Genomic DNA, 16,459 nt, shown 5'->3' on the forward strand with positions numbered 1-16,459 from the left:
GGCTTCCTGGGTTCTTGGTGCCATCTCCTCGGACCTCAATTGGATCAAGGAGACCACCTGGGAGGAGTAGGCTGTCCATGGTCTAGACATGCAAATGAGGCCACTAAAAAGCCTGCAAGAGCTAGAGAAGAACATTCTGTTTTTCAACCTGAACAAGGAAGCCCCAGCAAGCTGGAGCATGCAAAAATTGCCAAAAAACTCAGTTTTGCTCCTCTCCACGGAAATCTTTAGTAAAAGGCGAAAGATTTATACGTTCTGAAGAGAAACCAGAGTATACATCGGGCAAGGGCTTCCTGGGTTCTTGGTGCCATCTCCTCGGACCTCAATTGGATCAAGGAGACCACCTGGGAGGAGTAGGCTGTCCATGGTCTAGACATGCAAATGAGGCCACTAAAAATCCTGCAAGAGCTAGAGAAGAACATTCTGTTTTTCAACCTGAACAAGGAAGCCCCAGCAAGCTGGAGCATGCAAAAATTGCCAAAAAACTCAGTTTTGCTCCTCTCCACGGAAATCTTTAGTAAAAGGCGAAAGATTTATACGTTCTGAAGAGAAACCAGAGTATACATCGGGCAAGGGCTTCCTGGGTTCTTGGTGCCATCTCCTCGGACCTCAATTGGATCAAGGAGACCACCTGGGAGGAGTAGGCTGTCCATGGTCTAGACATGCAAATGAGGCCACTAAAAATCCTGCAAGAGCTAGAGAAGAACATTCTGTTTTTCAACCTGAACAAGGAAGCCCCAGCAAGCTGGAGCATGCAAAAATTGCCAAAAAACTCAGTTTTGCTCCTCTCCACGGAAATCTTTAGTAAAAGGCGAAAGATTTATACGTTCTGAAGAGAAACCAGAGTATACATCGGGCAAGGGCTTCCTGGGTTCTTGGTGCCATCTCCTCGGACCTCAATTGGATCAAGGAGACCACCTGGGAGGAGTAGGCTGTCCATGTTCTAGACATGCAAATGAGGCCACTAAAAAGCCTGCAAGAGCTAGAGAAGAACATTCTGTTTTTCAACCTGAACAAGGAAGCCCCAGCAAGCTGGAGCATGCAAAAATTGCCAAAAAACTCAGTTTTGCTCCTCTCCACGGAAATCTTTAGTAAAAGGCGAAAGATTTATACGTTCTGAAGAGAAACCAGAGTATACATCGGGCAAGGGCTTCCTGGGTTCTTGGTGCCATCTCCTCGGACCTCAATTGGATCAAGGAGACCACCTGGGAGGAGTAGGCTGTCCATGGTCTAGACATGCAAATGAGGCCACTAAAAAGCCTGCAAGAGCTAGAGAAGAACATTCTGTTTTTCAACCTGAACAAGGAAGCCCCAGCAAGCTGGAGCATGCAAAAATTGCCAAAAAACTCAGTTTTGCTCCTCTCCACGGAAATCTTTAGTAAAAGGCGAAAGATTTATACGTTCTGAAGAGAAACCAGAGTATACATCGGGCAAGGGCTTCCTGGGTTCTTGGTGCCATCTCCTCGGACCTCAATTGGATCAAGGAGACCACCTGGGAGGAGTAGGCTGTCCATGGTCTAGACATGCAAATGAGGCCACTAAAAAGCCTGCAAGAGCTAGAGAAGAACATTCTGTTTTTCAACCTGAACAAGGAAGCCCCAGCAAGCTGGAGCATGCAAAAATTGCCAAAAAACTCAGTTTTGCTCCTCTCCACGGAAATCTTTAGTAAAAGGCGAAAGATTTATACGTTCTGAAGAGAAACCAGAGTATACATCGGGCAAGGGCTTCCTGGGTTCTTGGTGCCATCTCCTCGGACCTCAATTGGATCAAGGAGACCACCTGGGAGGAGTAGGCTGTCCATGGTCTAGACATGCAAATGAGGCCACTAAAAATCCTGCAAGAGCTAGAGAAGAACATTCTGTTTTTCAACCTGAACAAGGAAGCCCCAGCAAGCTGGAGCATGCAAAAATTGCCAAAAAACTCAGTTTTGCTCCTCTCCACGGAAATCTTTAGTAAAAGGCGAAAGATTTATACGTTCTGAAGAGAAACCAGAGTATACATCGGGCAAGGGCTTCCTGGGTTCTTGGTGCCATCTCCTCGGACCTCAATTGGATCAAGGAGACCACCTGGGAGGAGTAGGCTGTCCATGGTCTAGACATGCAAATGAGGCCACTAAAAATCCTGCAAGAGCTAGAGAAGAACATTCTGTTTTTCAACCTGAACAAGGAAGCCCCAGCAAGCTGGAGCATGCAAAAATTGCCAAAAAACTCAGTTTTGCTCCTCTCCACGGAAATCTTTAGTAAAAGGCGAAAGATTTATACGTTCTGAAGAGAAACCAGAGTATACATCGGGCAAGGGCTTCCTGGGTTCTTGGTGCCATCTCCTCGGACCTCAATTGGATCAAGGAGACCACCTGGGAGGAGTAGGCTGTCCATGGTCTAGACATGCAAATGAGGCCACTAAAAATCCTGCAAGAGCTAGAGAAGAACATTCTGTTTTTCAACCTTAACAAGGAAGCCCCAGCAAGCTGGAGCATGCAAAAATTGCCAAAAAACTCAGTTTTGCTCCTCTCCACGGAAATCTTTAGTAAAAGGCGAAAGATTTATACGTTCTGAAGAGAAACCAGAGTATACATCGGGCAAGGGCTTCCTGGGTTCTTGGTAGCATCTCCTCGGACCTCAATTGGCATCAAGGAGACCACCTGGGAGGAGTAGGCTGTCCATGTTCTAGACATGCAAATGAGGCCACTAAAAAGCCTGCAAGAGCTAGAGAAGAACATTCTGTTTTTCAACCTGAACAAGGAAGCCCCAGCAAGCTGGAGCATGCAAAAATTGCCAAAAAACTCAGTTTTGCTCCTCTCCACGGAAATCTTTAGTAAAAGGCGAAAGATTTTTACGTTCTGAAGAGAAACCAGAGTATACATCGGGCAAGGGCTTCCTGGGTTCTTGGTGCTATGTTCTAGACATGCAAATGAGGCCACTAAAAATCCTGCAAGAGCCAGAGACAAACATTCTGTTTTTCAACCTTAACAAGGAAGCCCCAGCAAGCTGGAGCATGCAAAAATTGCCAAAAAACTCAGTTTTGCTCCTCTCCACGGAAATCTTTAGTAAAAGGCGAAAGATTTATACGTTCTGAAGAGAAACCAGAGTATACATCGGGCAAGGGCTTCCTGGGTTCTTGGTGCCATCTCCTCGGACCTCAATTGGATCAAGGAGACCACCTGGGAGGAGTAGGCTGTCCATGGTCTAGACATGCAAATGAGGCCACTAAAAATCCTGCAAGAGCTAGAGAAGAACATTCTGTTTTTCAACCTGAACAAGGAAGCCCCAGCAAGCTGGAGCATGCAAAAATTGCCAAAAAACTCAGTTTTGCTCCTCTCCACGGAAATCTTTAGTAAAAGGCGAAAGATTTATACGTTCTGAAGAGAAACCAGAGTATACATCGGGCAAGGGCTTCCTGGGTTCTTGGTGCCATCTCCTCGGACCTCAATTGGATCAAGGAGACCACCTGGGAGGAGTAGGCTGTCCATGGTCTAGACATGCAAATGAGGCCACTAAAAATCCTGCAAGAGCTAGAGACAGAACATTCTGTTTTTCAACCTGAACAAGGAAGCCCCAGCAAGCTGGAGCATGCAAAAATTGCCAAAAAACTCAGTTTTGCTCCTCTCCACGGAAATCTTTAGTAAAAGGCGAAAGATTTATACGTTCTGAAGAGAAACCAGAGTATACATCGGGCAAGGGCTTCCTGGGTTCTTGGTGCCATCTCCTCGGACCTCAATTGGATCAAGGAGACCACCTGGGAGGAGTAGGCTGTCCATGGTCTAGACATGCAAATGAGGCCACTAAAAATCCTGCAAGAGCTAGAGAAGAACATTCTGTTTTTCAACCTGAACAAGGAAGCCCCAGCAAGCTGGAGCATGCAAAAATTGCCAAAAAACTCAGTTTTGCTCCTCTCCACGGAAATCTTTAGTAAAAGGCGAAAGATTTATACGTTCTGAAGAGAAACCAGAGTATACATCGGGCAAGGGCTTCCTGGGTTCTTGGTGCCATCTCCTCGGACCTCAATTGGATCAAGGAGACCACCTGGGAGGAGTAGGCTGTCCATGGTCTAGACATGCAAATGAGGCCACTAAAAAGCCTGCAAGAGCTAGAGAAGAACATTCTGTTTTTCAACCTGAACAAGGAAGCCCCAGCAAGCTGGAGCATGCAAAAATTGCCAAAAAACTCAGTTTTGCTCCTCTCCACGGAAATCTTTAGTAAAAGGCGAAAGATTTATACGTTCTGAAGAGAAACCAGAGTATACATCGGGCAAGGGCTTCCTGGGTTCTTGGTGCCATCTCCTCGGACCTCAATTGGATCAAGGAGACCACCTGGGAGGAGTAGGCTGTCCATGGTCTAGACATGCAAATGAGGCCACTAAAAATCCTGCAAGAGCTAGAGAAGAACATTCTGTTTTTCAACCTGAACAAGGAAGCCCCAGCAAGCTGGAGCATGCAAAAATTGCCAAAAAACTCAGTTTTGCTCCTCTCCACGGAAATCTTTAGTAAAAGGCGAAAGATTTATACGTTCTGAAGAGAAACCAGAGTATACATCGGGCAAGGGCTTCCTGGGTTCTTGGTGCCATCTCCTCGGACCTCAATTGGATCAAGGAGACCACCTGGGAGGAGTAGGCTGTCCATGGTCTAGACATGCAAATGAGGCCACTAAAAATCCTGCAAGAGCTAGAGAAGAACATTCTGTTTTTCAACCTGAACAAGGAAGCCCCAGCAAGCTGGAGCATGCAAAAATTGCCAAAAAACTCAGTTTTGCTCCTCTCCACGGAAATCTTTAGTAAAAGGCGAAAGATTTATACGTTCTGAAGAGAAACCAGAGTATACATCGGGCAAGGGCTTCCTGGGTTCTTGGTGCCATCTCCTCGGACCTCAATTGGATCAAGGAGACCACCTGGGAGGAGTAGGCTGTCCATGGTCTAGACATGCAAATGAGGCCACTAAAAATCCTGCAAGAGCTAGAGAAGAACATTCTGTTTTTCAACCTGAACAAGGAAGCCCCAGCAAGCTGGAGCATGCAAAAATTGCCAAAAAACTCAGTTTTGCTCCTCTCCACGGAAATCTTTAGTAAAAGGCGAAAGATTTATACGTTCTGAAGAGAAACCAGAGTATACATCGGGCAAGGGCTTCCTGGGTTCTTGGTGCCATCTCCTCGGACCTCAATTGGATCAAGGAGACCACCTGGGAGGAGTAGGCTGTCCATGTTCTAGACATGCAAATGAGGCCACTAAAAAGCCTGCAAGAGCTAGAGAAGAACATTCTGTTTTTCAACCTGAACAAGGAAGCCCCAGCAAGCTGGAGCATGCAAAAATTGCCAAAAAACTCAGTTTTGCTCCTCTCCACGGAAATCTTTAGTAAAAGGCGAAAGATTTATACGTTCTGAAGAGAAACCAGAGTATACATCGGGCAAGGGCTTCCTGGGTTCTTGGTGCCATCTCCTCGGACCTCAATTGGATCAAGGAGACCACCTGGGAGGAGTAGGCTGTCCATGTTCTAGACATGCAAATGAGGCCACTAAAAATCCTGCAAGAGCTAGAGAAGAACATTCTGTTTTTCAACCTGAACAAGGAAGCCCCAGCAAGCTGGAGCATGCAAAAATTGCCAAAAAACTCAGTTTTGCTCCTCTCCACGGAAATCTTTAGTAAAAGGCGAAAGATTTATACGTTCTGAAGAGAAACCAGAGTATACATCGGGCAAGGGCTTCCTGGGTTCTTGGTGCCATCTCCTCGGACCTCAATTGGATCAAGGAGACCACCTGGGAGGAGTAGGCTGTCCATGGTCTAGACATGCAAATGAGGCCACTAAAAAGCCTGCAAGAGCTAGAGAAGAACATTCTGTTTTTCAACCTGAACAAGGAAGCCCCAGCAAGCTGGAGCATGCAAAAATTGCCAAAAAACTCAGTTTTGCTCCTCTCCACGGAAATCTTTAGTAAAAGGCGAAAGATTTATACGTTCTGAAGAGAAACCAGAGTATACATCGGGCAAGGGCTTCCTGGGTTCTTGGTGCCATCTCCTCGGACCTCAATTGGATCAAGGAGACCACCTGGGAGGAGTAGGCTGTCCATGGTCTAGACATGCAAATGAGGCCACTAAAAATCCTGCAAGAGCTAGAGAAGAACATTCTGTTTTTCAACCTGAACAAGGAAGCCCCAGCAAGCTGGAGCATGCAAAAATTGCCAAAAAACTCAGTTTTGCTCCTCTCCACGGAAATCTTTAGTAAAAGGCGAAAGATTTATACGTTCTGAAGAGAAACCAGAGTATACATCGGGCAAGGGCTTCCTGGGTTCTTGGTGCCATCTCCTCGGACCTCAATTGGATCAAGGAGACCACCTGGGAGGAGTAGGCTGTCCATGTTCTAGACATGCAAATGAGGCCACTAAAAAGCCTGCAAGAGCTAGAGAAGAACATTCTGTTTTTCAACCTGAACAAGGAAGCCCCAGCAAGCTGGAGCATGCAAAAATTGCCAAAAAACTCAGTTTTGCTCCTCTCCACGGAAATCTTTAGTAAAAGGCGAAAGATTTATACGTTCTGAAGAGAAACCAGAGTATACATCGGGCAAGGGCTTCCTGGGTTCTTGGTGCCATCTCCTCGGACCTCAATTGGATCAAGGAGACCACCTGGGAGGAGTAGGCTGTCCATGGTCTAGACATGCAAATGAGGCCACTAAAAATCCTGCAAGAGCTAGAGAAGAACATTCTGTTTTTCAACCTGAACAAGGAAGCCCCAGCAAGCTGGAGCATGCAAAAATTGCCAAAAAACTCAGTTTTGCTCCTCTCCACGGAAATCTTTAGTAAAAGGCGAAAGATTTATACGTTCTGAAGAGAAACCAGAGTATACATCGGGCAAGGGCTTCCTGGGTTCTTGGTGCCATCTCCTCGGACCTCAATTGGATCAAGGAGACCACCTGGGAGGAGTAGGCTGTCCATGGTCTAGACATGCAAATGAGGCCACTAAAAAGCCTGCAAGAGCTAGAGAAGAACATTCTGTTTTTCAACCTGAACAAGGAAGCCCCAGCAAGCTGGAGCATGCAAAAATTGCCAAAAAACTCAGTTTTGCTCCTCTCCACGGAAATCTTTAGTAAAAGGCGAAAGATTTATACGTTCTGAAGAGAAACCAGAGTATACATCGGGCAAGGGCTTCCTGGGTTCTTGGTGCCATCTCCTCGGACCTCAATTGGATCAAGGAGACCACCTGGGAGGAGTAGGCTGTCCATGGTCTAGACATGCAAATGAGGCCACTAAAAAGCCTGCAAGAGCTAGAGAAGAACATTCTGTTTTTCAACCTGAACAAGGAAGCCCCAGCAAGCTGGAGCATGCAAAAATTGCCAAAAAACTCAGTTTTGCTCCTCTCCACGGAAATCTTTAGTAAAAGGCGAAAGATTTATACGTTCTGAAGAGAAACCAGAGTATACATCGGGCAAGGGCTTCCTGGGTTCTTGGTGCCATCTCCTCGGACCTCAATTGGATCAAGGAGACCACCTGGGAGGAGTAGGCTGTCCATGGTCTAGACATGCAAATGAGGCCACTAAAAAGCCTGCAAGAGCTAGAGAAGAACATTCTGTTTTTCAACCTGAACAAGGAAGCCCCAGCAAGCTGGAGCATGCAAAAATTGCCAAAAAACTCAGTTTTGCTCCTCTCCACGGAAATCTTTAGTAAAAGGCGAAAGATTTATACGTTCTGAAGAGAAACCAGAGTATACATCGGGCAAGGGCTTCCTGGGTTCTTGGTGCCATCTCCTCGGACCTCAATTGGATCAAGGAGACCACCTGGGAGGAGTAGGCTGTCCATGGTCTAGACATGCAAATGAGGCCACTAAAAAGCCTGCAAGAGCTAGAGAAGAACATTCTGTTTTTCAACCTGAACAAGGAAGCCCCAGCAAGCTGGAGCATGCAAAAATTGCCAAAAAACTCAGTTTTGCTCCTCTCCACGGAAATCTTTAGTAAAAGGCGAAAGATTTATACGTTCTGAAGAGAAACCAGAGTATACATCGGGCAAGGGCTTCCTGGGTTCTTGGTGCCATCTCCTCGGACCTCAATTGGATCAAGGAGACCACCTGGGAGGAGTAGGCTGTCCATGGTCTAGACATGCAAATGAGGCCACTAAAAATCCTGCAAGAGCTAGAGAAGAACATTCTGTTTTTCAACCTGAACAAGGAAGCCCCAGCAAGCTGGAGCATGCAAAAATTGCCAAAAAACTCAGTTTTGCTCCTCTCCACGGAAATCTTTAGTAAAAGGCGAAAGATTTATACGTTCTGAAGAGAAACCAGAGTATACATCGGGCAAGGGCTTCCTGGGTTCTTGGTGCTATGTTCTAGACATGCAAATGAGGCCACTAAAAATCCTGCAAGAGCCAGAGACAAACATTCTGTTTTTCAACCTTAACAAGGAAGCCCCAGCAAGCTGGAGCATGCAAAAATTGCCAAAAAACTCAGTTTTGCTCCTCTCCACGGAAATCTTTAGTAAAAGGCGAAAGATTTATACGTTCTGAAGAGAAACCAGAGTATACATCGGGCAAGGGCTTCCTGGGTTCTTGGTGCCATCTCCTCGGACCTCAATTGGATCAAGGAGACCACCTGGGAGGAGTAGGCTGTCCATGTTCTAGACATGCAAATGAGGCCACTAAAAAGCCTGCAAGAGCTAGAGAAGAACATTCTGTTTTTCAACCTGAACAAGGAAGCCCCAGCAAGCTGGAGCATGCAAAAATTGCCAAAAAACTCAGTTTTGCTCCTCTCCACGGAAATCTTTAGTAAAAGGCGAAAGATTTATACGTTCTGAAGAGAAACCAGAGTATACATCGGGCAAGGGCTTCCTGGGTTCTTGGTGCCATCTCCTCGGACCTCAATTGGATCAAGGAGACCACCTGGGAGGAGTAGGCTGTCCATGGTCTAGACATGCAAATGAGGCCACTAAAAAGCCTGCAAGAGCTAGAGAAGAACATTCTGTTTTTCAACCTGAACAAGGAAGCCCCAGCAAGCTGGAGCATGCAAAAATTGCCAAAAAACTCAGTTTTGCTCCTCTCCACGGAAATCTTTAGTAAAAGGCGAAAGATTTATACGTTCTGAAGAGAAACCAGAGTATACATCGGGCAAGGGCTTCCTGGGTTCTTGGTGCCATCTCCTCGGACCTCAATTGGATCAAGGAGACCACCTGGGAGGAGTAGGCTGTCCATGGTCTAGACATGCAAATGAGGCCACTAAAAATCCTGCAAGAGCTAGAGAAGAACATTCTGTTTTTCAACCTGAACAAGGAAGCCCCAGCAAGCTGGAGCATGCAAAAATTGCCAAAAAACTCAGTTTTGCTCCTCTCCACGGAAATCTTTAGTAAAAGGCGAAAGATTTATACGTTCTGAAGAGAAACCAGAGTATACATCGGGCAAGGGCTTCCTGGGTTCTTGGTGCCATCTCCTCGGACCTCAATTGGATCAAGGAGACCACCTGGGAGGAGTAGGCTGTCCATGGTCTAGACATGCAAATGAGGCCACTAAAAAGCCTGCAAGAGCTAGAGAAGAACATTCTGTTTTTCAACCTGAACAAGGAAGCCCCAGCAAGCTGGAGCATGCAAAAATTGCCAAAAAACTCAGTTTTGCTCCTCTCCACGGAAATCTTTAGTAAAAGGCGAAAGATTTATACGTTCTGAAGAGAAACCAGAGTATACATCGGGCAAGGGCTTCCTGGGTTCTTGGTGCCATCTCCTCGGACCTCAATTGGATCAAGGAAACCACCTGGGAGGAGTAGGCTGTCCATGTTCTAGACATGCAAATGAGGCCACTAAAAATCCTGCAAGAGCTAGAGACAAACATTCTGTTTTTCAACCTGAACAAGGAAGCCCCAGCAAGCTGGAGCATGCAAAAATTGCCAAAAAACTCAGTTTTGCTCCTCTCCACGGAAATCTTTAGTAAAAGGCGAAAGATTTATACGTTCTGAAGAGAAACCAGAGTATACATCGGGCAAGGGCTTCCTGGGTTCTTGGTGCCATCTCCTCGGACCTCAATTGGCACAAGGAAACCACCTGGGAGGAGTAGGCTGTCCATGTTCTAGACATGCAAATGAGGCCACTAAAAAGCCTGCAAGAGCTAGAGAAGAACATTCTGTTTTTCAACCTGAACAAGGAAGCCCCAGCAAGCTGGAGCATGCAAAAATTGCCAAAAAACTCAGTTTTGCTCCTCTCCACGGAAATCTTTAGTAAAAGGCGAAAGATTTATACGTTCTGAAGAGAAACCAGAGTATACATCGGGCAAGGGTTTCCTGGGTTCTTGGTGCTATGTTCTAGACATGCAAATGAGGCCACTAAAAATCCTGCAAGAGCTAGAGACAAACATTCTGTTTTTCAACCTTAACAAGGAAGCCCCAGCAAGCTGGAGCATGCAAAAATTGCCAAAAAACTCAGTTTTGCTCCTCTCCACGGAAATCTTTAGTAAAAGGCGAAAGATTTATACGTTCTGAAGAGAAACCAGAGTATACATCGGGCAAGGGCTTCCTGGGTTCTTGGTGCCATCTCCTCGGACCTCAATTGGATCAAGGAGACCACCTGGGAGGAGTAGGCTGTCCATGGTCTAGACATGCAAATGAGGCCACTAAAAATCCTGCAAGAGCTAGAGAAGAACATTCTGTTTTTCAACCTGAACAAGGAAGCCCCAGCAAGCTGGAGCATGCAAAAATTGCCAAAAACTCAGTTTTGCTCCTCTCCACGGAAATCTTTAGTAAAAGGCGAAAGATTTATACGTTCTGAAGAGAAACCAGAGTATACATCGGGCAAGGGCTTCCTGGGTTCTTGGTGCCATCTCCTCGGACCTCAATTGGATCAAGGAGACCACCTGGGAGGAGTAGGCTGTCCATGGTCTAGACATGCAAATGAGGCCACTAAAAATCCTGCAAGAGCTAGAGAAGAACATTCTGTTTTTCAACCTGAACAAGGAAGCCCCAGCAAGCTGGAGCATGCAAAAATTGCCAAAAAACTCAGTTTTGCTCCTCTCCACGGAAATCTTTAGTAAAAGGCGAAAGATTTATACGTTCTGAAGAGAAACCAGAGTATACATCGGGCAAGGGCTTCCTGGGTTCTTGGTGCCATCTCCTCGGACCTCAATTGGATCAAGGAGACCACCTGGGAGGAGTAGGCTGTCCATGGTCTAGACATGCAAATGAGGCCACTAAAAAGCCTGCAAGAGCTAGAGAAGAACATTCTGTTTTTCAACCTGAACAAGGAAGCCCCAGCAAGCTGGAGCATGCAAAAATTGCCAAAAAACTCAGTTTTGCTCCTCTCCACGGAAATCTTTAGTAAAAGGCGAAAGATTTATACGTTCTGAAGAGAAACCAGAGTATACATCGGGCAAGGGCTTCCTGGGTTCTTGGTGCCATCTCCTCGGACCTCAATTGGATCAAGGAGACCACCTGGGAGGAGTAGGCTGTCCATGGTCTAGACATGCAAATGAGGCCACTAAAAAGCCTGCAAGAGCTAGAGAAGAACATTCTGTTTTTCAACCTGAACAAGGAAGCCCCAGCAAGCTGGAGCATGCAAAAATTGCCAAAAAACTCAGTTTTGCTCCTCTCCACGGAAATCTTTAGTAAAAGGCGAAAGATTTATACGTTCTGAAGAGAAACCAGAGTATACATCGGGCAAGGGCTTCCTGGGTTCTTGGTGCTATGTTCTAGACATGCAAATGAGGCCACTAAAAATCCTGCAAGAGCCAGAGACAAACATTCTGTTTTTCAACCTTAACAAGGAAGCCCCAGCAAGCTGGAGCATGCAAAAATTGCCAAAAAACTCAGTTTTGCTCCTCTCCACGGAAATCTTTAGTAAAAGGCGAAAGATTTATACGTTCTGAAGAGAAACCAGAGTATACATCGGGCAAGGGCTTCCTGGGTTCTTGGTGCCATCTCCTCGGACCTCAATTGGATCAAGGAGACCACCTGGGAGGAGTAGGCTGTCCATGGTCTAGACATGCAAATGAGGCCACTAAAAAGCCTGCAAGAGCTAGAGAAGAACATTCTGTTTTTCAACCTGAACAAGGAAGCCCCAGCAAGCTGGAGCATGCAAAAATTGCCAAAAAACTCAGTTTTGCTCCTCTCCACGGAAATCTTTAGTAAAAGGCGAAAGATTTATACGTTCTGAAGAGAAACCAGAGTATACATCGGGCAAGGGCTTCCTGGGTTCTTGGTGCCATCTCCTCGGACCTCAATTGGATCAAGGAGACCACCTGGGAGGAGTAGGCTGTCCATGGTCTAGACATGCAAATGAGGCCACTAAAAATCCTGCAAGAGCTAGAGAAGAACATTCTGTTTTTCAACCTGAACAAGGAAGCCCCAGCAAGCTGGAGCATGCAAAAATTGCCAAAAAACTCAGTTTTGCTCCTCTCCACGGAAATCTTTAGTAAAAGGCGAAAGATTTATACGTTCTGAAGAGAAACCAGAGTATACATCGGGCAAGGGCTTCCTGGGTTCTTGGTGCCATCTCCTCGGACCTCAATTGGATCAAGGAGACCACCTGGGAGGAGTAGGCTGTCCATGGTCTAGACATGCAAATGAGGCCACTAAAAAGCCTGCAAGAGCTAGAGAAGAACATTCTGTTTTTCAACCTGAACAAGGAAGCCCCAGCAAGCTGGAGCATGCAAAAATTGCCAAAAAACTCAGTTTTGCTCCTCTCCACGGAAATCTTTAGTAAAAGGCGAAAGATTTATACGTTCTGAAGAGAAACCAGAGTATACATCGGGCAAGGGCTTCCTGGGTTCTTGGTGCCATCTCCTCGGACCTCAATTGGATCAAGGAGACCACCTGGGAGGAGTAGGCTGTCCATGGTCTAGACATGCAAATGAGGCCACTAAAAATCCTGCAAGAGCTAGAGAAGAACATTCTGTTTTTCAACCTGAACAAGGAAGCCCCAGCAAGCTGGAGCATGCAAAAATTGCCAAAAAACTCAGTTTTGCTCCTCTCCACGGAAATCTTTAGTAAAAGGCGAAAGATTTATACGTTCTGAAGAGAAACCAGAGTATACATCGGGCAAGGGCTTCCTGGGTTCTTGGTGCCATCTCCTCGGACCTCAATTGGATCAAGGAGACCACCTGGGAGGAGTAGGCTGTCCATGGTCTAGACATGCAAATGAGGCCACTAAAAAGCCTGCAAGAGCTAGAGAAGAACATTCTGTTTTTCAACCTGAACAAGGAAGCCCCAGCAAGCTGGAGCATGCAAAAATTGCCAAAAAACTCAGTTTTGCTCCTCTCCACGGAAATCTTTAGTAAAAGGCGAAAGATTTATACGTTCTGAAGAGAAACCAGAGTATACATCGGGCAAGGGCTTCCTGGGTTCTTGGTGCCATCTCCTCGGACCTCAATTGGATCAAGGAGACCACCTGGGAGGAGTAGGCTGTCCATGGTCTAGACATGCAAATGAGGCCACTAAAAAGCCTGCAAGAGCTAGAGAAGAACATTCTGTTTTTCAACCTGAACAAGGAAGCCCCAGCAAGCTGGAGCATGCAAAAATTGCCAAAAAACTCAGTTTTGCTCCTCTCCACGGAAATCTTTAGTAAAAGGCGAAAGATTTATACGTTCTGAAGAGAAACCAGAGTATACATCGGGCAAGGGCTTCCTGGGTTCTTGGTGCCATCTCCTCGGACCTCAATTGGATCAAGGAGACCACCTGGGAGGAGTAGGCTGTCCATGGTCTAGACATGCAAATGAGGCCACTAAAAAGCCTGCAAGAGCTAGAGAAGAACATTCTGTTTTTCAACCTGAACAAGGAAGCCCCAGCAAGCTGGAGCATGCAAAAATTGCCAAAAAACTCAGTTTTGCTCCTCTCCACGGAAATCTTTAGTAAAAGGCGAAAGATTTATACGTTCTGAAGAGAAACCAGAGTATACATCGGGCAAGGGCTTCCTGGGTTCTTGGTGCCATCTCCTCGGACCTCAATTGGATCAAGGAGACCACCTGGGAGGAGTAGGCTGTCCATGGTCTAGACATGCAAATGAGGCCACTAAAAATCCTGCAAGAGCTAGAGAAGAACATTCTGTTTTTCAACCTGAACAAGGAAGCCCCAGCAAGCTGGAGCATGCAAAAATTGCCAAAAAACTCAGTTTTGCTCCTCTCCACGGAAATCTTTAGTAAAAGGCGAAAGATTTATACGTTCTGAAGAGAAACCAGAGTATACATCGGGCAAGGGCTTCCTGGGTTCTTGGTGCCATCTCCTCGGACCTCAATTGGATCAAGGAGACCACCTGGGAGGAGTAGGCTGTCCATGTTCTAGACATGCAAATGAGGCCACTAAAAAGCCTGCAAGAGCTAGAGAAGAACATTCTGTTTTTCAACCTGAACAAGGAAGCCCCAGCAAGCTGGAGCATGCAAAAATTGCCAAAAAACTCAGTTTTGCTCCTCTCCACGGAAATCTTTAGTAAAAGGCGAAAGATTTATACGTTCTGAAGAGAAACCAGAGTATACATCGGGCAAGGGCTTCCTGGGTTCTTGGTGCCATCTCCTCGGACCTCAATTGGATCAAGGAGACCACCTGGGAGGAGTAGGCTGTCCATGGTCTAGACATGCAAATGAGGCCACTAAAAAGCCTGCAAGAGCTAGAGAAGAACATTCTGTTTTTCAACCTGAACAAGGAAGCCCCAGCAAGCTGGAGCATGCAAAAATTGCCAAAAAACTCAGTTTTGCTCCTCTCCACGGAAATCTTTAGTAAAAGGCGAAAGATTTATACGTTCTGAAGAGAAACCAGAGTATACATCGGGCAAGGGCTTCCTGGGTTCTTGGTGCCATCTCCTCGGACCTCAATTGGATCAAGGAGACCACCTGGGAGGAGTAGGCTGTCCATGGTCTAGACATGCAAATGAGGCCACTAAAAATCCTGCAAGAGCTAGAGAAGAACATTCTGTTTTTCAACCTGAACAAGGAAGCCCCAGCAAGCTGGAGCATGCAAAAATTGCCAAAAAACTCAGTTTTGCTCCTCTCCACGGAAATCTTTAGTAAAAGGCGAAAGATTTATACGTTCTGAAGAGAAACCAGAGTATACATCGGGCAAGGGCTTCCTGGGTTCTTGGTGCCATCTCCTCGGACCTCAATTGGATCAAGGAGACCACCTGGGAGGAGTAGGCTGTCCATGGTCTAGACATGCAAATGAGGCCACTAAAAAGCCTGCAAGAGCTAGAGAAGAACATTCTGTTTTTCAACCTGAACAAGGAAGCCCCAGCAAGCTGGAGCATGCAAAAATTGCCAAAAAACTCAGTTTTGCTCCTCTCCACGGAAATCTTTAGTAAAAGGCGAAAGATTTATACGTTCTGAAGAGAAACCAGAGTATACATCGGGCAAGGGCTTCCTGGGTTCTTGGTGCCATCTCCTCGGACCTCAATTGGATCAAGGAGACCACCTGGGAGGAGTAGGCTGTCCATGGTCTAGACATGCAAATGAGGCCACTAAAAAGCCTGCAAGAGCTAGAGAAGAACATTCTGTTTTTCAACCTGAACAAGGAAGCCCCAGCAAGCTGGAGCATGCAAAAATTGCCAAAAAACTCAGTTTTGCTCCTCTCCACGGAAATCTTTAGTAAAAGGCGAAAGATTTATACGTTCTGAAGAGAAACCAGAGTATACATCGGGCAAGGGCTTCCTGGGTTCTTGGTGCCATCTCCTCGGACCTCAATTGGATCAAGGAGACCACCTGGGAGGAGTAGGCTGTCCATGGTCTAGACATGCAAATGAGGCCACTAAAAAGCCTGCAAGAGCTAGAGAAGAACATTCTGTTTTTCAACCTGAACAAGGAAGCCCCAGCAAGCTGGAGCATGCAAAAATTGCCAAAAAACTCAGTTTTGCTCCTCTCCACGGAAATCTTTAGTAAAAGGCGAAAGATTTATACGTTCTGAAGAGAAACCAGAGTATACATCGGGCAAGGGCTTCCTGGGTTCTTGGTGCCATCTCCTCGGACCTCAATTGGATCAAGGAGACCACCTGGGAGGAGTAGGCTGTCCATGGTCTAGACATGCAAATGAGGCCACTAAAAAGCCTGCAAGAGCTAGAGAAGAACATTCTGTTTTTCAACCTGAACAAGGAAGCCCCAGCAAGCTGGAGCATGCAAAAATTGCCAAAAAACTCAGTTTTGCTCCTCTCCACGGAAATCTTTAGTAAAAGGCGAAAGATTTATACGTTCTGAAGAGAAACCAGAGTATACATCGGGCAAGGGCTTCCTGGGTTCTTGGTGCCATCTCCTCGGACCTCAATTGGATCAAGGAGACCACCTGGGAGGAGTAGGCTGTCCATGGTCTAGACATGCAAATGAGGCCACTAAAAAGCCTGCAAGAGCTAGAGAAGAACATTCTGTTTTTCAACCTGAACAAGGAAGCCCCAGCAAGCTGGAGCATGCAAAAATTGCCAAAAAACTCAGTTTTGCTCCTCTCCACGGAAATCTTTAGTAAAAGGCGAAAGATTTATACGTTCTGAAGAGAAACCAGAGTATACATCGGGCAAGGGCTTCCTGGGTTCTTGGTGCCATCTCCTCGG

The 16,459-nt window shown here is 46.3% G+C and overlaps 58 non-coding genes across 58 annotated transcripts; all 58 read right to left on the reverse strand.

Annotated features, from left to right (window-relative positions):
* Nucleotides 1–159: 159 nt before the first annotated feature.
* Nucleotides 160–275, reverse strand: LOC122937187. The gene has a single exon (XR_006389601.1). It is a non-coding gene; the product is annotated as a U5 spliceosomal RNA (small nuclear RNA).
* A 171-nt stretch (nt 276–446) lies between these two features.
* Nucleotides 447–562, reverse strand: LOC122937188. Its single transcript, XR_006389602.1, has one exon. It is a non-coding gene; the product is annotated as a U5 spliceosomal RNA (small nuclear RNA).
* A 171-nt stretch (nt 563–733) lies between these two features.
* LOC122937189 lies at nt 734–849 on the reverse strand. The gene has a single exon (XR_006389603.1). It is a non-coding gene; the product is annotated as a U5 spliceosomal RNA (small nuclear RNA).
* A 171-nt stretch (nt 850–1,020) lies between these two features.
* LOC122937190 lies at nt 1,021–1,136 on the reverse strand. The gene has a single exon (XR_006389604.1). It is a non-coding gene; the product is annotated as a U5 spliceosomal RNA (small nuclear RNA).
* A 171-nt stretch (nt 1,137–1,307) lies between these two features.
* On the reverse strand, nt 1,308–1,423 carry LOC122937191. The gene has a single exon (XR_006389605.1). It is a non-coding gene; the product is annotated as a U5 spliceosomal RNA (small nuclear RNA).
* A 171-nt stretch (nt 1,424–1,594) lies between these two features.
* LOC122937192 lies at nt 1,595–1,710 on the reverse strand. Its single transcript, XR_006389606.1, has one exon. It is a non-coding gene; the product is annotated as a U5 spliceosomal RNA (small nuclear RNA).
* Nucleotides 1,711–1,881: 171 nt separating this feature from the next.
* LOC122937193 lies at nt 1,882–1,997 on the reverse strand. The gene has a single exon (XR_006389607.1). It is a non-coding gene; the product is annotated as a U5 spliceosomal RNA (small nuclear RNA).
* A 171-nt stretch (nt 1,998–2,168) lies between these two features.
* Nucleotides 2,169–2,284, reverse strand: LOC122937195. Its single transcript, XR_006389609.1, has one exon. It is a non-coding gene; the product is annotated as a U5 spliceosomal RNA (small nuclear RNA).
* Nucleotides 2,285–2,455: 171 nt separating this feature from the next.
* On the reverse strand, nt 2,456–2,571 carry LOC122937196. The gene has a single exon (XR_006389610.1). It is a non-coding gene; the product is annotated as a U5 spliceosomal RNA (small nuclear RNA).
* Nucleotides 2,572–2,743: 172 nt separating this feature from the next.
* Nucleotides 2,744–2,859, reverse strand: LOC122936520. The gene has a single exon (XR_006389043.1). It is a non-coding gene; the product is annotated as a U5 spliceosomal RNA (small nuclear RNA).
* A 116-nt stretch (nt 2,860–2,975) lies between these two features.
* LOC122937197 lies at nt 2,976–3,091 on the reverse strand. The gene has a single exon (XR_006389611.1). It is a non-coding gene; the product is annotated as a U5 spliceosomal RNA (small nuclear RNA).
* A 171-nt stretch (nt 3,092–3,262) lies between these two features.
* On the reverse strand, nt 3,263–3,378 carry LOC122937198. Its single transcript, XR_006389612.1, has one exon. It is a non-coding gene; the product is annotated as a U5 spliceosomal RNA (small nuclear RNA).
* A 172-nt stretch (nt 3,379–3,550) lies between these two features.
* LOC122937199 lies at nt 3,551–3,666 on the reverse strand. The gene has a single exon (XR_006389613.1). It is a non-coding gene; the product is annotated as a U5 spliceosomal RNA (small nuclear RNA).
* Nucleotides 3,667–3,837: 171 nt separating this feature from the next.
* Nucleotides 3,838–3,953, reverse strand: LOC122937200. Its single transcript, XR_006389614.1, has one exon. It is a non-coding gene; the product is annotated as a U5 spliceosomal RNA (small nuclear RNA).
* Nucleotides 3,954–4,124: 171 nt separating this feature from the next.
* LOC122937201 lies at nt 4,125–4,240 on the reverse strand. The gene has a single exon (XR_006389615.1). It is a non-coding gene; the product is annotated as a U5 spliceosomal RNA (small nuclear RNA).
* A 171-nt stretch (nt 4,241–4,411) lies between these two features.
* LOC122937202 lies at nt 4,412–4,527 on the reverse strand. The gene has a single exon (XR_006389616.1). It is a non-coding gene; the product is annotated as a U5 spliceosomal RNA (small nuclear RNA).
* Nucleotides 4,528–4,698: 171 nt separating this feature from the next.
* On the reverse strand, nt 4,699–4,814 carry LOC122937203. Its single transcript, XR_006389617.1, has one exon. It is a non-coding gene; the product is annotated as a U5 spliceosomal RNA (small nuclear RNA).
* Nucleotides 4,815–4,985: 171 nt separating this feature from the next.
* LOC122937204 lies at nt 4,986–5,101 on the reverse strand. Its single transcript, XR_006389618.1, has one exon. It is a non-coding gene; the product is annotated as a U5 spliceosomal RNA (small nuclear RNA).
* A 171-nt stretch (nt 5,102–5,272) lies between these two features.
* On the reverse strand, nt 5,273–5,388 carry LOC122937207. The gene has a single exon (XR_006389620.1). It is a non-coding gene; the product is annotated as a U5 spliceosomal RNA (small nuclear RNA).
* A 171-nt stretch (nt 5,389–5,559) lies between these two features.
* Nucleotides 5,560–5,675, reverse strand: LOC122937208. Its single transcript, XR_006389621.1, has one exon. It is a non-coding gene; the product is annotated as a U5 spliceosomal RNA (small nuclear RNA).
* A 171-nt stretch (nt 5,676–5,846) lies between these two features.
* LOC122937209 lies at nt 5,847–5,962 on the reverse strand. The gene has a single exon (XR_006389622.1). It is a non-coding gene; the product is annotated as a U5 spliceosomal RNA (small nuclear RNA).
* A 171-nt stretch (nt 5,963–6,133) lies between these two features.
* Nucleotides 6,134–6,249, reverse strand: LOC122937210. The gene has a single exon (XR_006389623.1). It is a non-coding gene; the product is annotated as a U5 spliceosomal RNA (small nuclear RNA).
* A 171-nt stretch (nt 6,250–6,420) lies between these two features.
* LOC122937211 lies at nt 6,421–6,536 on the reverse strand. Its single transcript, XR_006389625.1, has one exon. It is a non-coding gene; the product is annotated as a U5 spliceosomal RNA (small nuclear RNA).
* Nucleotides 6,537–6,707: 171 nt separating this feature from the next.
* Nucleotides 6,708–6,823, reverse strand: LOC122937212. The gene has a single exon (XR_006389626.1). It is a non-coding gene; the product is annotated as a U5 spliceosomal RNA (small nuclear RNA).
* Nucleotides 6,824–6,994: 171 nt separating this feature from the next.
* On the reverse strand, nt 6,995–7,110 carry LOC122937213. Its single transcript, XR_006389627.1, has one exon. It is a non-coding gene; the product is annotated as a U5 spliceosomal RNA (small nuclear RNA).
* Nucleotides 7,111–7,281: 171 nt separating this feature from the next.
* On the reverse strand, nt 7,282–7,397 carry LOC122937214. Its single transcript, XR_006389628.1, has one exon. It is a non-coding gene; the product is annotated as a U5 spliceosomal RNA (small nuclear RNA).
* A 171-nt stretch (nt 7,398–7,568) lies between these two features.
* Nucleotides 7,569–7,684, reverse strand: LOC122937215. The gene has a single exon (XR_006389629.1). It is a non-coding gene; the product is annotated as a U5 spliceosomal RNA (small nuclear RNA).
* A 171-nt stretch (nt 7,685–7,855) lies between these two features.
* Nucleotides 7,856–7,971, reverse strand: LOC122937216. Its single transcript, XR_006389630.1, has one exon. It is a non-coding gene; the product is annotated as a U5 spliceosomal RNA (small nuclear RNA).
* A 171-nt stretch (nt 7,972–8,142) lies between these two features.
* Nucleotides 8,143–8,258, reverse strand: LOC122937219. Its single transcript, XR_006389631.1, has one exon. It is a non-coding gene; the product is annotated as a U5 spliceosomal RNA (small nuclear RNA).
* A 116-nt stretch (nt 8,259–8,374) lies between these two features.
* Nucleotides 8,375–8,490, reverse strand: LOC122937220. Its single transcript, XR_006389632.1, has one exon. It is a non-coding gene; the product is annotated as a U5 spliceosomal RNA (small nuclear RNA).
* Nucleotides 8,491–8,661: 171 nt separating this feature from the next.
* On the reverse strand, nt 8,662–8,777 carry LOC122937221. Its single transcript, XR_006389633.1, has one exon. It is a non-coding gene; the product is annotated as a U5 spliceosomal RNA (small nuclear RNA).
* A 171-nt stretch (nt 8,778–8,948) lies between these two features.
* Nucleotides 8,949–9,064, reverse strand: LOC122937222. The gene has a single exon (XR_006389634.1). It is a non-coding gene; the product is annotated as a U5 spliceosomal RNA (small nuclear RNA).
* Nucleotides 9,065–9,235: 171 nt separating this feature from the next.
* On the reverse strand, nt 9,236–9,351 carry LOC122937223. The gene has a single exon (XR_006389635.1). It is a non-coding gene; the product is annotated as a U5 spliceosomal RNA (small nuclear RNA).
* A 171-nt stretch (nt 9,352–9,522) lies between these two features.
* On the reverse strand, nt 9,523–9,638 carry LOC122937225. The gene has a single exon (XR_006389636.1). It is a non-coding gene; the product is annotated as a U5 spliceosomal RNA (small nuclear RNA).
* Nucleotides 9,639–9,809: 171 nt separating this feature from the next.
* LOC122937226 lies at nt 9,810–9,925 on the reverse strand. Its single transcript, XR_006389637.1, has one exon. It is a non-coding gene; the product is annotated as a U5 spliceosomal RNA (small nuclear RNA).
* Nucleotides 9,926–10,096: 171 nt separating this feature from the next.
* LOC122937227 lies at nt 10,097–10,212 on the reverse strand. The gene has a single exon (XR_006389638.1). It is a non-coding gene; the product is annotated as a U5 spliceosomal RNA (small nuclear RNA).
* A 116-nt stretch (nt 10,213–10,328) lies between these two features.
* LOC122937228 lies at nt 10,329–10,444 on the reverse strand. The gene has a single exon (XR_006389639.1). It is a non-coding gene; the product is annotated as a U5 spliceosomal RNA (small nuclear RNA).
* A 171-nt stretch (nt 10,445–10,615) lies between these two features.
* Nucleotides 10,616–10,730, reverse strand: LOC122936551. The gene has a single exon (XR_006389073.1). It is a non-coding gene; the product is annotated as a U5 spliceosomal RNA (small nuclear RNA).
* A 171-nt stretch (nt 10,731–10,901) lies between these two features.
* Nucleotides 10,902–11,017, reverse strand: LOC122937229. Its single transcript, XR_006389640.1, has one exon. It is a non-coding gene; the product is annotated as a U5 spliceosomal RNA (small nuclear RNA).
* A 171-nt stretch (nt 11,018–11,188) lies between these two features.
* LOC122937231 lies at nt 11,189–11,304 on the reverse strand. Its single transcript, XR_006389642.1, has one exon. It is a non-coding gene; the product is annotated as a U5 spliceosomal RNA (small nuclear RNA).
* Nucleotides 11,305–11,475: 171 nt separating this feature from the next.
* LOC122937232 lies at nt 11,476–11,591 on the reverse strand. The gene has a single exon (XR_006389643.1). It is a non-coding gene; the product is annotated as a U5 spliceosomal RNA (small nuclear RNA).
* A 116-nt stretch (nt 11,592–11,707) lies between these two features.
* Nucleotides 11,708–11,823, reverse strand: LOC122937234. The gene has a single exon (XR_006389644.1). It is a non-coding gene; the product is annotated as a U5 spliceosomal RNA (small nuclear RNA).
* Nucleotides 11,824–11,994: 171 nt separating this feature from the next.
* Nucleotides 11,995–12,110, reverse strand: LOC122937235. Its single transcript, XR_006389645.1, has one exon. It is a non-coding gene; the product is annotated as a U5 spliceosomal RNA (small nuclear RNA).
* Nucleotides 12,111–12,281: 171 nt separating this feature from the next.
* On the reverse strand, nt 12,282–12,397 carry LOC122937236. Its single transcript, XR_006389646.1, has one exon. It is a non-coding gene; the product is annotated as a U5 spliceosomal RNA (small nuclear RNA).
* A 171-nt stretch (nt 12,398–12,568) lies between these two features.
* LOC122937237 lies at nt 12,569–12,684 on the reverse strand. Its single transcript, XR_006389647.1, has one exon. It is a non-coding gene; the product is annotated as a U5 spliceosomal RNA (small nuclear RNA).
* Nucleotides 12,685–12,855: 171 nt separating this feature from the next.
* On the reverse strand, nt 12,856–12,971 carry LOC122937238. Its single transcript, XR_006389648.1, has one exon. It is a non-coding gene; the product is annotated as a U5 spliceosomal RNA (small nuclear RNA).
* A 171-nt stretch (nt 12,972–13,142) lies between these two features.
* Nucleotides 13,143–13,258, reverse strand: LOC122937239. The gene has a single exon (XR_006389649.1). It is a non-coding gene; the product is annotated as a U5 spliceosomal RNA (small nuclear RNA).
* Nucleotides 13,259–13,429: 171 nt separating this feature from the next.
* Nucleotides 13,430–13,545, reverse strand: LOC122937240. Its single transcript, XR_006389650.1, has one exon. It is a non-coding gene; the product is annotated as a U5 spliceosomal RNA (small nuclear RNA).
* A 171-nt stretch (nt 13,546–13,716) lies between these two features.
* On the reverse strand, nt 13,717–13,832 carry LOC122937241. The gene has a single exon (XR_006389651.1). It is a non-coding gene; the product is annotated as a U5 spliceosomal RNA (small nuclear RNA).
* Nucleotides 13,833–14,003: 171 nt separating this feature from the next.
* Nucleotides 14,004–14,119, reverse strand: LOC122937243. The gene has a single exon (XR_006389653.1). It is a non-coding gene; the product is annotated as a U5 spliceosomal RNA (small nuclear RNA).
* Nucleotides 14,120–14,290: 171 nt separating this feature from the next.
* LOC122937244 lies at nt 14,291–14,406 on the reverse strand. The gene has a single exon (XR_006389654.1). It is a non-coding gene; the product is annotated as a U5 spliceosomal RNA (small nuclear RNA).
* Nucleotides 14,407–14,577: 171 nt separating this feature from the next.
* Nucleotides 14,578–14,693, reverse strand: LOC122937245. The gene has a single exon (XR_006389655.1). It is a non-coding gene; the product is annotated as a U5 spliceosomal RNA (small nuclear RNA).
* A 171-nt stretch (nt 14,694–14,864) lies between these two features.
* Nucleotides 14,865–14,980, reverse strand: LOC122937246. The gene has a single exon (XR_006389656.1). It is a non-coding gene; the product is annotated as a U5 spliceosomal RNA (small nuclear RNA).
* A 171-nt stretch (nt 14,981–15,151) lies between these two features.
* Nucleotides 15,152–15,267, reverse strand: LOC122937247. Its single transcript, XR_006389657.1, has one exon. It is a non-coding gene; the product is annotated as a U5 spliceosomal RNA (small nuclear RNA).
* Nucleotides 15,268–15,438: 171 nt separating this feature from the next.
* On the reverse strand, nt 15,439–15,554 carry LOC122937248. The gene has a single exon (XR_006389658.1). It is a non-coding gene; the product is annotated as a U5 spliceosomal RNA (small nuclear RNA).
* A 171-nt stretch (nt 15,555–15,725) lies between these two features.
* On the reverse strand, nt 15,726–15,841 carry LOC122937250. The gene has a single exon (XR_006389659.1). It is a non-coding gene; the product is annotated as a U5 spliceosomal RNA (small nuclear RNA).
* Nucleotides 15,842–16,012: 171 nt separating this feature from the next.
* LOC122937251 lies at nt 16,013–16,128 on the reverse strand. Its single transcript, XR_006389660.1, has one exon. It is a non-coding gene; the product is annotated as a U5 spliceosomal RNA (small nuclear RNA).
* A 171-nt stretch (nt 16,129–16,299) lies between these two features.
* On the reverse strand, nt 16,300–16,415 carry LOC122937252. The gene has a single exon (XR_006389661.1). It is a non-coding gene; the product is annotated as a U5 spliceosomal RNA (small nuclear RNA).
* Nucleotides 16,416–16,459: the final 44 nt, after the last annotated feature.

This window comes from Bufo gargarizans, chromosome 4 (assembly GCF_014858855.1).
Source record: "Bufo gargarizans isolate SCDJY-AF-19 chromosome 4, ASM1485885v1, whole genome shotgun sequence".
NCBI lineage: Eukaryota > Metazoa > Chordata > Amphibia > Anura > Bufonidae > Bufo > Bufo gargarizans.